The sequence below is a fragment of the Mustela putorius genome, unplaced genomic scaffold (assembly GCF_011764305.1).
Source record: "Mustela putorius furo isolate JIRA1106 unplaced genomic scaffold, ASM1176430v1.1 tig00003863_pilon_pilon_pilon, whole genome shotgun sequence".
Taxonomy (NCBI): domain Eukaryota; kingdom Metazoa; phylum Chordata; class Mammalia; order Carnivora; family Mustelidae; genus Mustela; species Mustela putorius.
In genome coordinates this window covers 22668833-22683987 of record NW_025422015.1, presented here as the reverse complement: position 1 = coordinate 22683987, position 15155 = coordinate 22668833, and the positions used below count along the sequence as shown (strand labels likewise).

Here is a 15155-nt window from a genome sequence, read left to right as displayed (position 1 = left end):
CTGGCTTTTGATTCTGGTGGAGGCCAGTCCACCGTCTCTTCCTGCCCAGGGAAAATGCGTCCCAGCTGTGGTGATAACAGATGAGCTCCACAAACATGTGCAGCAATAAGCATAACCAAAGAGTTCAAAGCAAGATCCCTTTCTTTTGTTGCTGTTGAGACTAATTTCCAATGAAATCCTGAGCGGATTCATAGTTTTTGTATGTAGAGAGAAACAGAAACATGTTTTCCCATGGAAAGGCCATGCTATCTGCTTGAAGGCACAGCTACCCAATCTGTAACATCCTTCCCAAAGCTCTATCAGCTACACTTGCTCTTCAGACACTCACAGCCGAGGGGAGATCTTCTTCCGGCCTGGGTTGCTTCAGCTCCTCTGCACCACTCCTGCCACCTAGACCGGCTGCAGTCTCCTTACGCTAGCCTCTATTCTGCTCCATCCCGTGCTCCAAAGCCCAGCGCCCCCAAAGCATACACAACCCCACACCATCTCATAATGGCTCATCTTACTTCTAATATTCTAATACTGAAAGTATCTCCAGCTCTTCCCCACCGTCAATATAATATTGAGACCGTCAATAAAATAATGCTCTTGTTAGGTTGCCAAATACTCAGTGAAAATTCACCAAAGGGGGGAAAATATATATATATGTATATATACATATATATTTTTTTAAATATTTATTTATTTATTTGACAGAGACAGACACAGGGAGGGGAGAGAGGGAACACAAGCAGGGGGAGTGGGAAAGGGAGAAGCAGGCTCCTGGTTGAGCAGGGAGCCCGATGCGGGCTCGATCCCAGGACCCTGGGATCATGACCTGAGCCAAAGGCAAACGCTTAACCTCTGAACGACCCAGGGGTCATATATATATATATATATATTATTTTTTTTAAACAGAGCTAAATACAGCGGTTAATACTAACTTTGCACCTCTCTCATCAAGTGGGAAACTGCCAAGCCTGATGGTTCCTCTACATCACGGACCTATACAAGTGGACCAAACAGAAAATGAGACTAGGAAGGACACACAGTATGTCCCACCCAGCAATATTATTCGGAACCCTTAAAAAGGAAACTTGTAATTAATTCGACCAGGTAACAGCCTCTAGCATTTTCTAGAATTTAATAGCAATTAGAAAATCAAGAACAAATAAATACTCCCATACACCAGAAACAACTTTTCCTTGAAATCTTAAGCTTCTTGGCAATGTTTTGTTTCAGAAATCAGAATTCATAATTCATAACTGTTAAAGCACATTCTGGAAATTAATTTTCTAACTTGTTTAGAAACACAATTTTTAGAACAAATACTCTTTGGAGATTCTTGCTTCCTGACTTTATAATTAGTGTGCTAATCCAAAGAGACCTCTGAGTTTATCAGAATTTACACAATGATAATTACCCTGGAAAATGAGAGACAAACAACAGAACAGAAAACATGCATTCAAAATATTTTATTTATACTTACCACCAAACAGATTGGAAATTTAAAAATTCCTTCCACTGTTTTTTTTAAATTTTATTTTTTTCAGTGTTCCAAAATTCATTGTTTATGCACCACACCCAGTGCTCCATGCAATACGTGCCCTCCTTAATACCCACAACCAGGCTCACCCAATCCCCCATCCCCCTCCCCTCCAAAACCCCAAACCAACATTTCCAAACCCAGATTATTAAGAGCAGAAGTTCCTAACTTTTATTTAGATAATAAAGAAACCTTTTGAGAACTAAATGAAAACCAGGTATTTATTCTTAAGAAACATGCACACAGGGAGTGCCTGGGTGGTTCAGTGGGTTAAAGCCTCTGACTTCAGCTCAAGTCATGATCTCAGGGTCTTGGGATCGCCTGGCATCAGGCACTCTGCTCAGCAGGGAGCCTGCTTCCTCCTCTCTCTCTCTGCCTGCTTCTCTGCCTACTTGTGATCTCGGTCTGTCAAGTAAATAAATAAAATCTTAAAAAAAAAAAGAAAACGTGCACACACCCACAATTTTGCATATATTTAGGGGCAAATTCAGACCCTTGAAATCCATCCAAGAGTCTGTGGTTAGGAAGCCTGCAGTCTGTGCTACCTCCACGGGGTAGACCATGAGTAGACCCTAAGATGTCCCTGACACTGTGGGGTTCTCGGGGAAGTAAGGTCCACATACACTCAAAGCCAAAATCTTCTCAACAGGCTTCCCCAGTAACCTTAGAATAGCACAGAATTCTACTAGGGGAAAGCCCTCAACACAGCTCAGAATGACAATGATCTTCCACAAATTTGCCAGGGGTAGATCACCTCGTGCACAGTGGGCTTACCCCCCACAACGCTTGCCATGTTGGGAGGGTATTATTGGGCTTGGAGCTCTGCTAGGCATTGCACACATGTTTATCAGAATATCCCTGCACTGGGACGCAGAAGTACCCTCACTTTAGAGGGATTTAAGTGCCTTCATTAAAGTCACATGGTTCAGTTTACTCTGAGTTGGGGATTCCAAGGTCCATCTGCAGGTCTCTGAGGCCTTTGTATTTGAAGCAAAGTATCACTTTATACAACCCGAGGCTGCTATAAATCTAATCTAGCACTGCAGCTGTACACAGGGTCAGTGTTTTTGGCCTTGGGGTCAAGGGTCAGGAGAGCAGCATCTCGGATTTGCCAGCTGGCCGTGTTATCTTCTGGAGCAGGTGCTACACTATGGCCTTATCCCAGCAGACATATGAATGGGTGCATGCAAGGATCCATCTGAGTCCAGGCTGGCTTCTGTAAAACTCATCAAGGTACCTTCCCTTTGGTCACTGTCTCAACAGTGACAGTCCAGTGTCCCAGTCTCTTGTGCAAGCACGGAAAACAGGTGGAAACTGACCAGAGCACCATGCAATGAAGAATGATGTATTCTTCCCTAACAATACATGGAGGAAGGACTTTAAAAAAAATTATGGGGCCTTAGGGTATTTTTTTTTAACATTTATTAGGGACTATTTTAACAGGATGATATAATAAACCCTTATTTACCATCACCTGGCTTTAGCAATTATCCACTAATGGCCAATCTTGTTTCATCTGAACCACAACTCACTCCTCCCTACCTATAATTGAATTCTCAATTATGTGTTCAGATATCAAACAACTTTGTGCTTGAATAAGGGGGATACTTGTCCGTGTTGGGCAGTCGTTGTGGCTACAGTCCGCGTCATTGCTGGAGTCTTGGTGATAGGCATTCTATGAACTGTGGGTCTATGCAATGAATAATGCAATGTACAATGTATCATAAAACAGAAGCCACTCATGATGGTCAAATACCAACCATCTACCAACTCTACATATTTTAAAAATAACCTTATTTTTTATCCAGCTCTCACCTGCGGAAAACGCACCGATATTTCCTGCATCCCACACAGGACTGCTTATAAAGCTTACGTAAAATGTTGCCTATAAAAACCCCCATGCAGGCAAAAGGAATTTTTACTTATCACCCTGCAATTATATGGCTTTTAAGATAAATAATTACACCCAGACGTCCCTCATCTCAGTGAACACTGTTGACCTACTTTCTTATTCTATCATTTGAGGTTCTGAAAGCTTACTTTATAGACCAGGTAATATCCTGGGAAATACTTTTGAAGAACTACAAAATATTCAGAATGGCAGTCCTGCAGCTGCAGCTACACATGACATCACTTATCTACATGGTGCCCAGCTGCTCTTTGGGTCCTAAGCCCCAATCCTTCAGGTGCTTCAGGTGTCTCCAGGACCCCAAGCCCCAACCCTGCTATCTCAGCTGAATGAAACTGAGCCCAAATCCAACACAGCATTTCCTATTCACTGGGAGTTGCCATGGACACTTCTTATCAGGGCCATTATCACCGGAAGGATGGGCAGATCTGGTTTGTGAAGAACTCTTAGTAAGTCCAACTTCTGCTTTAAATATGAACACTATCCATATAAGCTTTCTGATGAGAAATAGATTCGCAGAGCCACATTTGGCTCCCTAATGTCACTAAGGCTCGGCTTGCTGAGATCCGCTTCTCCAGAGAGGAGTGGTTTTTGTAATACTTCTGCAGGAAGTGAGAAAGACCTTTCATAAGGTGAGAGATAATTCAGTGGGGACAGATCCCAAAGCAGACAGTCATGTACGTTGGATTTAACACGCTCACCTTAAATGACTTGAGGAATCCTATGTAACATTTTAAAATGGAATAGACCCTGTTGGTCATTTGCTGTGTAATGATTTCAATGTGTAGAAGAAAATGGAGCACTTAATCCGAGGTGTCTGGGCAGAAGTTTCATAATGAAACACCCCGACTAGACATGGACACGGCCCCTTGGCAGAACCCATTCTGTTTCATACACTGAGGCCCACAGGACAGTAGAGCAAAACCTGAAGCAGAGGTGGGTTCAGGTGGTGGAACGAAAATATTTTCTGAAAACAAAACCAAAACATACACAGAGAAAACAAGCGGGATTTTCCCTTGGAGAATCTGCAAGGCAGTGGTGGGCACCGTGTACCCAGGCAGGAGGAATCCAGCACTCCAAACAACGGACGTCCGAACCTTCAGCGCTGCCTTAGCCATTTTGCATTGGTATGCGGGCGGCAGCCGCAAATTATAAAAGATTGAAGCAACAGGTTCTAAAAAATGCTGCATTTCACCATATAGTAAGACTTTCGCCTGAAAAGATCAGTCCAGTTTATTTTTTAAACCTTTGCAAAAAAGAGAAGTGGCAAGTTTAGAGAATAAACAAACTTTATTTTATAACAGTATTACAGAAAGCAAAATATCATTTAATACAACTTGAAGCTGCTATAAATCTAATCTGGCATCAGAACTATACATAGGGTCAAAAGCAAAGGAAAACATGTTCAATATCGTTAATAGGCCCCTATCAGGTCTCCGGTGTTGGCTGTAAGTGGTTTCACTTCCTTACAACCACCAAAAACACCACCACAGCCCCTGCTCCTCCCCCAGTGTCCTCAAACCTGTGTGAATCATCCAACTATATCTGAAAGAGATACACCTGCTCGATAACAGAAAGTCAGTTTTACAAGTACACAAGGAGGTTTAATACAAAGCAAGTGTGCTACACAAAGGGGTCAAATAATGGAAAGTCTTGAAATTTGGACATGTTAAGAAAGAAAGCACTAAGGTTTTAAGCTGCCTGAATTTTTAGTAGAAGGGAAGAAACAGTAGTTTCTCTTTTTCCTCCCTCCAGGTTCTGGAATGCTGCCGAAGAGCATGTGTCTGAGAAGCGTTGGCACTGTGGCACGACAGGGTCTCAAAACACAGTGCGTGGTCAGTGAGCTTCTTCGTAATTGTCCAGTCGGGAGCATCTCTGACTTTCAGGGGAAAGTCAGAGGACTGGAAAGTCGAAAAGGATTCAATATAAAAAACAGCCCCGATGAAATTCTCAAACATTAGAAAATTTTCAGGATGTAAGAAATGCTTTTAATCTGTATTAATATTTTCTCATACAGTATATTTACTGCAATCTGAAAACTCCGTAAATATTTATGGTAAGGATTCAGTGGGAAAGATCCGGAAGGCAGGAAAGCCACTATGGAAATTAGTCACAGAGTTTCCTTTCCGCACAACAGCACCTGTTCAAGTGAACAGCACCTTACCAGCATGGGGCTGGCTTTGTTCACTATCATTTGATCAAAATGAGTGATAAAATGCAGGTAGTTGTACACAAAGTAAACGGGAAACAAAAAAAAACTTCCTAATTAAGAAAAAAAGAAAGAAAGAAGAGAAGAAGAAGAAAGAATCAAGAATATTTAGAAGTGGTTATAAAACAAAATAATGTATTAAAATGCGAGGAAACAGTATAGACCAGAGCTGTTAAGGTAAGGTTTGGTTGTTGGCATTTTAATTCTTCAGGCTTCTGGTCATTGTTACCAGTCGTAGTATAAATTCGCTGGAGTAGTGGTGTGGCATTAGGACTTGGAATGATCAAAATTCTTCAGGTTCACAAAGTTGAGTGTTGTTTAAAAAATGGAATTTCTAGGAGGAAAAAAAAGAGAGAAGACTTAAATATTCCCAAGACAGAGGCTTGAAAAACAATGTAAGTAATGTGCCATCCAATTCCAAGTCAAATGACCCACAGTTACCATTTGCCTCGTTCTACTCTTCTATTTACTCTTCTAGTCAATAGCACGTAGACCAGAAGACAAGCAGGAAAGTCTATGCCACCCCAGCGGGCCTTACACTATGTGGAGATCTGACAAGCACCAGAAACATACTGGCAAATAGGAACACGCACACAGAGTTAATTATAAAAGAGGTAACTCATATATCAACAGTCCCAAACAGAGAAACCCATGTAGGCTTTAACGTTAGATTCAAGTAGAGGAGGAAAAACAAAGTCCATTCTGACTTCTTTAAAATGAACAGAAAAGGGGCTGCAGGTGAGGAGAAGAGAATGGGGCAAGAGGCCAGGAAGTGAGACAGCGCAATGTCTAAGTGGGGGTATGCAGAGTATGGGGGGCGGGGAGCAAGAATGAGTGAGGACAGGATAGTGAGGAAATGGGCATTATTGGAGAGAAGTAATAATAGGGTGAGGAATGGAAGGTTGGGTAAAAAATATTAGGTCTACTCTTTAATCCCAGACTGAGGAGTACAGACGTGATCAAACAGACAAAAAAAGAACTGAAGTCAGAAAGGGCATTCAGACGAAAGACCAGCTGTCGGTTTGCTGCAGTGATCCTGAGGTAGAGAGCAAGAGGCCGAAGACAGGTCAGAGAGCCAGGGGTTAGCGAGTCCACGTGGCACGTGACAAGCTCAGGAGAAGAGGAGGCGGGTTTTGAGGAAGGCCTGACATGGCCTGGTTTATGTTCCGAAAACAGGGCTGCAGCTTCAGTCTGATGAAGAGGCTAAGGCTGGGCAGGAGAGAGACAAGAGGGCCATGTAGGATGGCTAGGTGATGAGGACTCCGACTTTAATAAAACCAGGGCGAAGGGTGGATGGAGAGGCACCCTGTAGGAGAACCATTGGAGGGTGGGGACAGGCAAGAAAGTACCAGGGAGCGCGATCAGGTTTGGAGTCTGGGACCTCAGGACAGGCATAAAGCCCAGGTGAGGTCTTAGGACCAGGGATGTGGATTTGCTGGCTGGTGCAGAGGGTGAGTGAAACTCATAGGTGAACTAGTCTTTACAGGTGTAAGGAAAAAGGAGGGGCATGAACCCGGGGGTGGGAGGGGAGGCCACAATCAGAGGGAGGGACGGAAGGAGGGAGGAGATAGGACTAAAATGGGAGTGGACAGGGAGGCAGACAAAAAAACACAGATGGTGCATCACCCCAGAGAGAGAAAAGGGTTTTGAGAAGGTAATTTTTCATTTCTTAGTTGAAGTTTTGGCATATGGTAGGTGATGGCAGAAGACAGTGGAGGGTGGTAATTAAGGTCCTTTCCAAGGGACACTGGCCCCCGAGTCAATTAGAATGCACATTCTTTTGGTTAGATTAAAAAGTCTTGTTTTCACAGAAAAACTCCCCACCACTGAGATTATCACAGATATTATTTTAGCCTCTTCATTATATAAGACAGACTGATTAATCAAATTCATTGTCTCTCACCTGTTGCCTGCTTTAGGCTATTTGGTTACTCATTAGGACTTCTGCTTGATTCTAGGCAGGCTATAGGGGCGGGCACAGGGCAGGGTGCGGATCAATGGAAAAAAGATAATGTCGTCTCTTTTTAGGTTAGTAGTTATGAACAGAAACTTGGGAATGGTGATCAGGGATGGATAAAACTACCATATCAAATTGGATTTGGGAGTTAGCTACGGCCTCAGTCATAGAATCGATCAGTCAAGATCTATTCTTGATCTTTGCGGGCTGGTTTCTGGGTTCTTGAACAGAGATACCACTTATGCCCAGCTTCTATTATAGAAAAGGAAGCCCTCAGGTTACCAGTGCCTGGAAACCCACAGAAAGAATGAGCTTAGGATCCTATTCTCCATTTCCTCTAGATTCCATGTCACATTATTTCACTGAATCTGTTTTCACCAAAAATAAAAAAAATTTCAATTTAGAAAAGAAAGCTAAAATTAAACTTGTTTCCAAGTCATTAGCAGACAAGTAAACAGGAATTAGGAGTGTGTAGGAACTGAATGAGAGATCTTGATTTCAAAGAGCTTCAACATTTATTGAAATATACGTGGAGAAAAAGACATAGTTACCCATGTAAACTCAAATGTCATTTACTTTCATTTATTCGCAATCAAACCACTAGAAAGAAAGAAACCAATTTCCTCCTCTGGTAATAAGTATTACAAATGACAACCTTAACACACTCTTAGAATTCCAAACAGTTTTTAGACTGAAAGAAAATTACATTTATTGTAATTTTAATGTTAAGCGCATTTTTTTCCTCTCTCAAGTGCATTTTTTTCCTCGTTCTTTAAGAAGCAGTAAATCAAGTGTAACTCTGAGCTAATTAGATATTCAGCATTTCAGAACATCCCAATTCCTCATGTCCTGGATAAATAGGGAATAATTCATCGTAGGAAGTTTATAATTGACCCATCCACCTCTCTTCTGACTGCTTTCTGTACTTAAACACATATAGAAATATATTCCTGCAAGTAGTAAACATCCAGGCTTTTGAGCTGGCAAGGAGAAAAGAAAAGAACCACCAATGCCATTGGTATACAAGCATCAGGCATTTACATGTTTTCTGTTCTGGCATGTATCTGTGAGAAAAATAAAAATCCCAAACCCTTCATATTTGTGTTTGTTTGTTTTTTTTTAAAGCCTGAATTCCTCCTCATATTCACAACAGCTGAACTTTTTTTTTTTTTTTTTTTTTTTTTTTTTTGGTCAGTACAAATGGACAGGTATTATTAGGCTTTTCCTTTGGATGACATCATAATGTTCACCTGGAGTTTGGATAAGACCACAGCTTTGAAGTAAGTGGATTATATGTTAGGTATTAGAATTTTGGTCAAGTAAAAACAGAAGCCCAAACCACTGTTTCCATCGGTAGCCCCCCCCCGACACTACATACAATGTCAGTGAACATTTCTAACTCGCACAACCCCGTTCCCTAGCCTCTGTCCCCCTCTTTTGGTCAATATGGGAATAGCTCAGCGTGGTTGTCTCATCCAATCCCAGCTCTCACTCTAGATCTAAATTCCTCAAGGATATGTGCCTATTGCCCACTTTGCCCTAAGTCCTCACAGATGGTTCTGGAACACTCTGATTTATTTTAGTGTGCCTGAGGAGCAGTGGGAAATCACACTCAAGCACAGAGGTTCTGTGACTTCATTTGAAAAGCAGAGCTTCCGAGTTTCCAGAGATGGGGGCTCCCAGCATGGGGCTTAAGTTTGAGCATGCTCTTCTCCAGAAACTGACTCAGTAAACTGAAAATGTACACTCATGAAAAAGCACTTGACCCAAGCCACCAGAAATTCTGCCTGTAAGTGGTAAAGCACTTATCCAGAGGGGAGTCTCAATAAAAATGCAAAAATACGGCTTTCATCCAAAAATAATTAAACTAAAGCAAGAAACCGTAACATTTGTCTTTGGATTAAGTAAGATTCAATTCCCGTAGGGCAGCAGTATAGCCAGAGTTCTTGAAAATATGAAAATTTATGCGAGAGACAATCCAACTCTTTCCTAAATAAAAATGAGATCCATGCACTCAAGTGTTCAGTTTTAAATACAAGAGTTCATGGTTATGGGCGTCAGTTATTCCTAATGGGAAGCTTTCTTCCTTGGGTCTCCAATATGCACATTTGATTTTCACTTTTTACATAATTTCCATGGGAAGACAGGAGTCTTAGATCCAAAAATGCAAGTAGAATAAATTTCTATTGGGTGAGGGGTGGGGCGCGCCTGGGTGGCTCAGTGGGTTAAGCATCTGCCTTCTGATCAGGTCATGATCCCAGGGTCCTGGGATCAGAACCCTGTCTGGCTTCCAAGCTCAGCGAGGAGCCTGCTTCTCTCTCTCTGCCCCTCTCACTGCTCATGCATGAATGCACGGATTCTCTCTCAAATATTTAAAAAATTTTCTATTTGGTTAACCCAGGAAAGTCGATTCTTACAGTGTTGGTAGCACCACTGGTTCTCAGAGTGCTTGGCCGACCCTGAGGGTCACAGAGACTCTTTTTTCAGGGAGTTGTGAAGTCAAAGCTATTACATTAAAAAAAAAAAAAAAGATTTCACAACCACACTAAGACACTAATTGCCCTTTTTGGGGTGTGGACATTTTCACCGATAGCGCAACAACAAGGGGGAACACACCTGTTAGCATCTTGCCACAGGTCAAGACGGTGGCACCAAATTGCACCAGAAGTCACTGGACTTGTTGCCACCATACACTCTCAGTGAAACAAGGAACAAAGAAGGCAAGCCAGCCTCACTTAAGGATGTCCTGGATGAAACACAGAAAATTACTGTCTTACATCCCATCCGCTGAGTTCGTGTCTTTCTAACATTCTGGATAATGAAAAGGAAAATGGGCACAGCACACTCCTGCTGCATACGGAAGTACAACGGATGGCTAGAGAAGAAAGGAACGCTCGAACTGGGAATTGAAGAAGCCTTTATTTCATAAACACCTTTTTTATTTGAGAATTACTGATGGACAAACTGTTATTCTAGTAGGCAGGCATTTTCTTGACAATGAGGCGAGCCTGTCATCTCAAGGAAAACAACTGACCATGGACTTGTGGCCAGTGATAAAATTCAAGCATGCAGGTGAAAACTAGAATCTTGGGAGATTGTATTTTGGCCACCATGAGCTTGATAGCTTCCCGATATTGTTTTTTTCAAAGATCTTATTTGAGAAAAAGCACGCGTGTAGGTGTGCATGCAAAAGCGAGCCAGGGGAGGGGCAGAAGAGAGGAGAGAGAGAATCCTCAGATTCCACACTGAGCACAGAGCCCAATGTAAGGCTTGATCCCATGACCCCATGATCATGACCTGAGCCAAAATCAAGAGTTGCTCAACTGAGCGACCCAGGTGGCCCAACAGCTTCCCCGTATTTAAAGACTCTTCCAAGGAGCTCTGTGACAACCAGTGATCTGTCTCAATCACTTTGCCTTTTGTAGGATTTGATATCATTGTAACCACACAGTACATGTGGCCTTTTCTGACAGGCTTCTTTTACTGATTATTTTGAACTCTTTCATAAATATTTTTAATTTGTTCTGTTTCATTTATAATCTGGTAAATTTCAATAATTTTTATTTATACTACGGTAACTTTTGGTATGTATAATTCACAGCAACGAAAGTTCTTTGGGCCCTTCGGCAATATTTAAGAGTGTAAAGTGTCCTGAGACAACAAAGTTTGGGATCTGCCTGTGGAGAGTCTGCCATCCCTCGTGTATCACCCTCCTTTCCTTTTCTCACAGATTTGTGTGCCTGCTGAATTCAGAGCGAAACATTAAGTCGAGTGTTTTCTTCTTTTTGGCCAAATGAAAAACAGCACCCATTCAACATATAGTTCAGGGAAATAATTTTGCATCGCTTATTTGGCCTGAACATATTAATGCTGTTAGGGCGCCTCTGTGGTCTCAAGAGGCTCTCGCGTGGGCTCTCATATGGGTCCGACTCACATGTAGGTTTTGGACCAGGGTTCCTCCGCCACTGTCTCGGCCTCCTCTGAGTGCCAACTATATTGTGCTCTTTCCAGCCCTGCTGGGAACTCAACACACAGCCACACGCGAGAGCTGTTCTCCCTGCCACCCCTGCCACTGCTTCTCGGGCAAGCTTCTTCCGCTCTGCGCACCTCTGCACGTTCGAATCCCCTCCCGGCACTCTGCGGAGAGAGGCTTCCCTGATACCTTTCTGGGGAGGTCTCGGATTTACCCATCAGAAATTTCAATCAACTTTCACAGTCCTTCATCAAGGCTTTCCAAACACTACATTTGACACTCTATGTTCTTTGCATTCAGGTTCTCATGGGTTCATCTCTTGCTCACCAGAGCTACCAGAGTGCCCCAAGCATGGTGTCGTGACAGGAGTCAGCACTGACGAATCTACAGATGAAGGTGCTAGGGACTGAGCTGCAAAGGCAAGAACAGAGAGCGGAGAGCGCAGGGCCTTGGGCGGGGGAACAAACAAACAATTGTATTTCACGGCAGGAAGCACTGTCACCAGTCTTCCCCATTACTTACACCTGCTGATTGAAGTGGAAAGTTTGCGGTTTCCTTTTTCTGTTCTTTTGTTAAGTAACTACATCTATCATATCCGGGGATGACTCTGCCTTCTTTTTTAAAATGGCTTTCCCAAATCGCTGAGAGCCCTGACAAAGGTTTCTACGTGTCTACCCGTAGTTAATATCTGGCCCTAAAGCCAGTGTAAGATCTTCTGGTTCATTCTGGTAGGTATAAATCTCACGGGAATGTGATATGAGAGCATTTACAAACTCTTAAAGGTTCTTTTAAGTAACAAATGGACAAGAATAAGGTTACACTCAGTATACCGTATTCTAGCTAAGCCTGTATCGATCTTAGGTTCATAAGATAAAGAGATGAGAAAACATTTTATCTGATAAAGCATCAAATAAAAGTTGCACTTAAAAAACAGTATCAAAACCGTTATCTTTGGGGGGGGAGACCATATATGAACAGAACTCACCAAACCATATTTGAACAGAACTCACCAAATATTTGTTTTGTGTTTTCCTTCAATAGAAGTTTAGTGGAACTCAAAAGAGTTCATCTCTAGACCCAAATCTCTAGATTATTAGTCTACACTATTTTTCTAACATCTTCAAATCCAGTATGTTATATTCTACTTATAGCACATCTCAATTTGGAAGAGCCATGTTTCAAATAGCACAGGTGAGGACTGGCTATCATACCTGACAAGTCTAGACACTCTACTAGCTCTAAGGCTAATGGAATTATTTTGATCATGAGAATTAAATAAATGTAGGGCTAACAGGTCCTCCAATGTAATCGTCATGGGGTCAGGAATATCTTAAACACACACTACTGGGTTACCACTGCAAAATTCCCTCCTAATGCCACCACAAATTTACACATTTAGAAAACAGTATCTGGGATGACCGACATTTGTGGTTCTTCAGACAGATGAAACTCTCTTGAGCTCCGCACATGGATGGCATTTAGGAGTCCTGAGTATAAGGGACTGATGACGATTACTTTATTCTCCAGGATTCTACTTCCTCATTGAAAAAGAGTTGTTGGGGGGCTGGTTGGGAGAGAAGAGGCTGTAATTTAAACTGTTTATAATAAAATATTCTTCTGATTTTCATACTTCTCCATATGCCCTCATCCAGCCTAAGGCATAATAAAGTCACGATCGCCACGCCCACCCCTCAGAGGCCAGGTGGGTGAACACGTGAGCAGGGAGATGGGGTACCCAGGGCCTCCTGAGGAGTCACAGGTGGCTCAGGAGGGCTCTTCTGTTGCCCGAGGGTGGTGCCGCCACCATGCGAGAGGGCAGGCCCAATGCCACTGGAGCTCCTGATGGTTCTGAAATCAGTTGGTGCCTTCCTGTTTTAGGCACTGTTCATTAATTCAAATTCTAAAAAATACTGTTTGGGCCAAAGAGACCAAACTCTGGCTGCGACCTTCATGCTTCCAATCTGTTGATTTTGTCTGGCCTTCGCCCTCCCTCCCCCAGCTTGGTGCTATTTTTAATTCTCAATAATAATGAAAAACTAGAGAAAATACAAAACATTTGGGATGAAAGGGTTAGTAACCTTAATAAATCTGTCCGAGATAAGATAATTAACACCTGAACAGAAAAATGGGATAGAACTGACAAATCAAAAGAAATAAAATTGTGTGTGTATGTGTGTGTGTTTGAGCCTCACTAGCAATGAAAACAAAACGCTCTTTCCTCACAATTAAAAAAGGAGATGAGGGGAACAAATGCTCTTTCCTCACTAGATGGGCAAGGATTTCTTAAATGTTTTATAATCCTTAGCTTCAGACAAACTGTGGGGCAATAGGGATGTTCATACACTGCAACTTCTTCAAACCTTTCAGGAGGAAACATTTGCCACGAAAACGATGAAATCCGTGCCCCAAAATGTACACACGAGTATGACCTTTGCAGCTGAGTGCTGAATTGTGACAACGGAGGAATAACCTAAACGCCCATTAACAGGGGTCACGTAAATCCTCACGTGTCTGTTCAACGGCTGAGGCTTCCGGGAAAGGTTCTCTCCCATGCACTGCCGGGGGAGGAGCAAACAGGCTAGAGCACAGAATCGACAGTCCCAGCTCGGCCCACAGAGGCGGGCGTGGGCGTGGATGTGTTCACACATACATACACTGTGAAAAGGGATTATCTAACTCTAGGAGCAGAGGAATTAGGGATCATTTACATTTTCTCCTAGCTCTTTTTAAAAATAATAATCGCTTCTGTTATTACCAGGAAAGAGAGCCCCAATAACAATAATTCTATTTGCAAAAACAAGAGTCGATAATAATCTTGCCCAAGAGCAAACCCTGGAGAATTTGTGACTCTTGTGCGAACAAGTGCACAACAGTGGTGGCGTCCAGTGCCTCTTCTGTGGGGTGGTTCAAATATGTTGGAACTGACTCATGGAAAGCACCTGTCAGATTTATAAACATGAAGCAGAACATTCCACAGCATGCCAAAGTGAAAAGTACCTGTGCCTGACAGCCACTAAATCTAAAATGGCTTTTCAGGGCTATATGTAAATCTGCATTTTAGGCTTGATTAATCTACATTGAAAACTAATGCTAATTTTAGGTACAAGACTAGTACAACTAGCCAAGGAGAATAAAATAAAAATGCAAGGCATGTGATATGCCTGAAAAACTCCTGGCTCCTGAACTGGAAGTCCACAGGCTGGGGCTTCTTCTTCAGATACAAAGTCAGGCTCATCAGGGCCCACACGGGAATAAGTAGCTCGTGATGAGCAAGAACTCAGTCTAGCCAATGTGGCTCTGTTCTCCTGCGAGTCAGTTAGACAGCAAATGCTAATTTCCTGTCTGGCTCTCAAGTTCATCTTGAAACTCTGAATATCACCCTGACTCGGAAATGTTAGCTTGAAGACAACATTATCTTATGTAGAAATTGGTATTCACAAATGCCCGATAGCACAGAGAGCTTCCTGAAAGTACTTTCCGTGTAAAAGTCCAATTTCCTCAACATGGGACAGGGCTCCATCCCCACTACCTGCCTGACGCGGCTCTGACCAAGTCCCAGGCTGATTCTATACCAACAATTCC

The 15155-nt window shown here is 42.6% G+C and overlaps 1 protein-coding gene across 13 annotated transcripts in view; it reads right to left on the bottom strand.

Moving 5' to 3' along the window:
• Positions 1 to 4705: 4705 nt before the first annotated feature.
• The window catches only part of EPB41L2 (erythrocyte membrane protein band 4.1 like 2), a 211294-nt gene continuing 200844 nt past the window's right edge, over positions 4706 to 15155 (bottom strand). For all 13 annotated transcript variants that reach the window (XM_045066363.1, XM_045066359.1, XM_013063704.2 and 10 more), the window contains one exon: positions 4706 to 5977. The gene's annotated coding sequence lies outside the window, so the exon portion shown is untranslated. The remainder of the gene's footprint in view (positions 5978 to 15155) is intronic.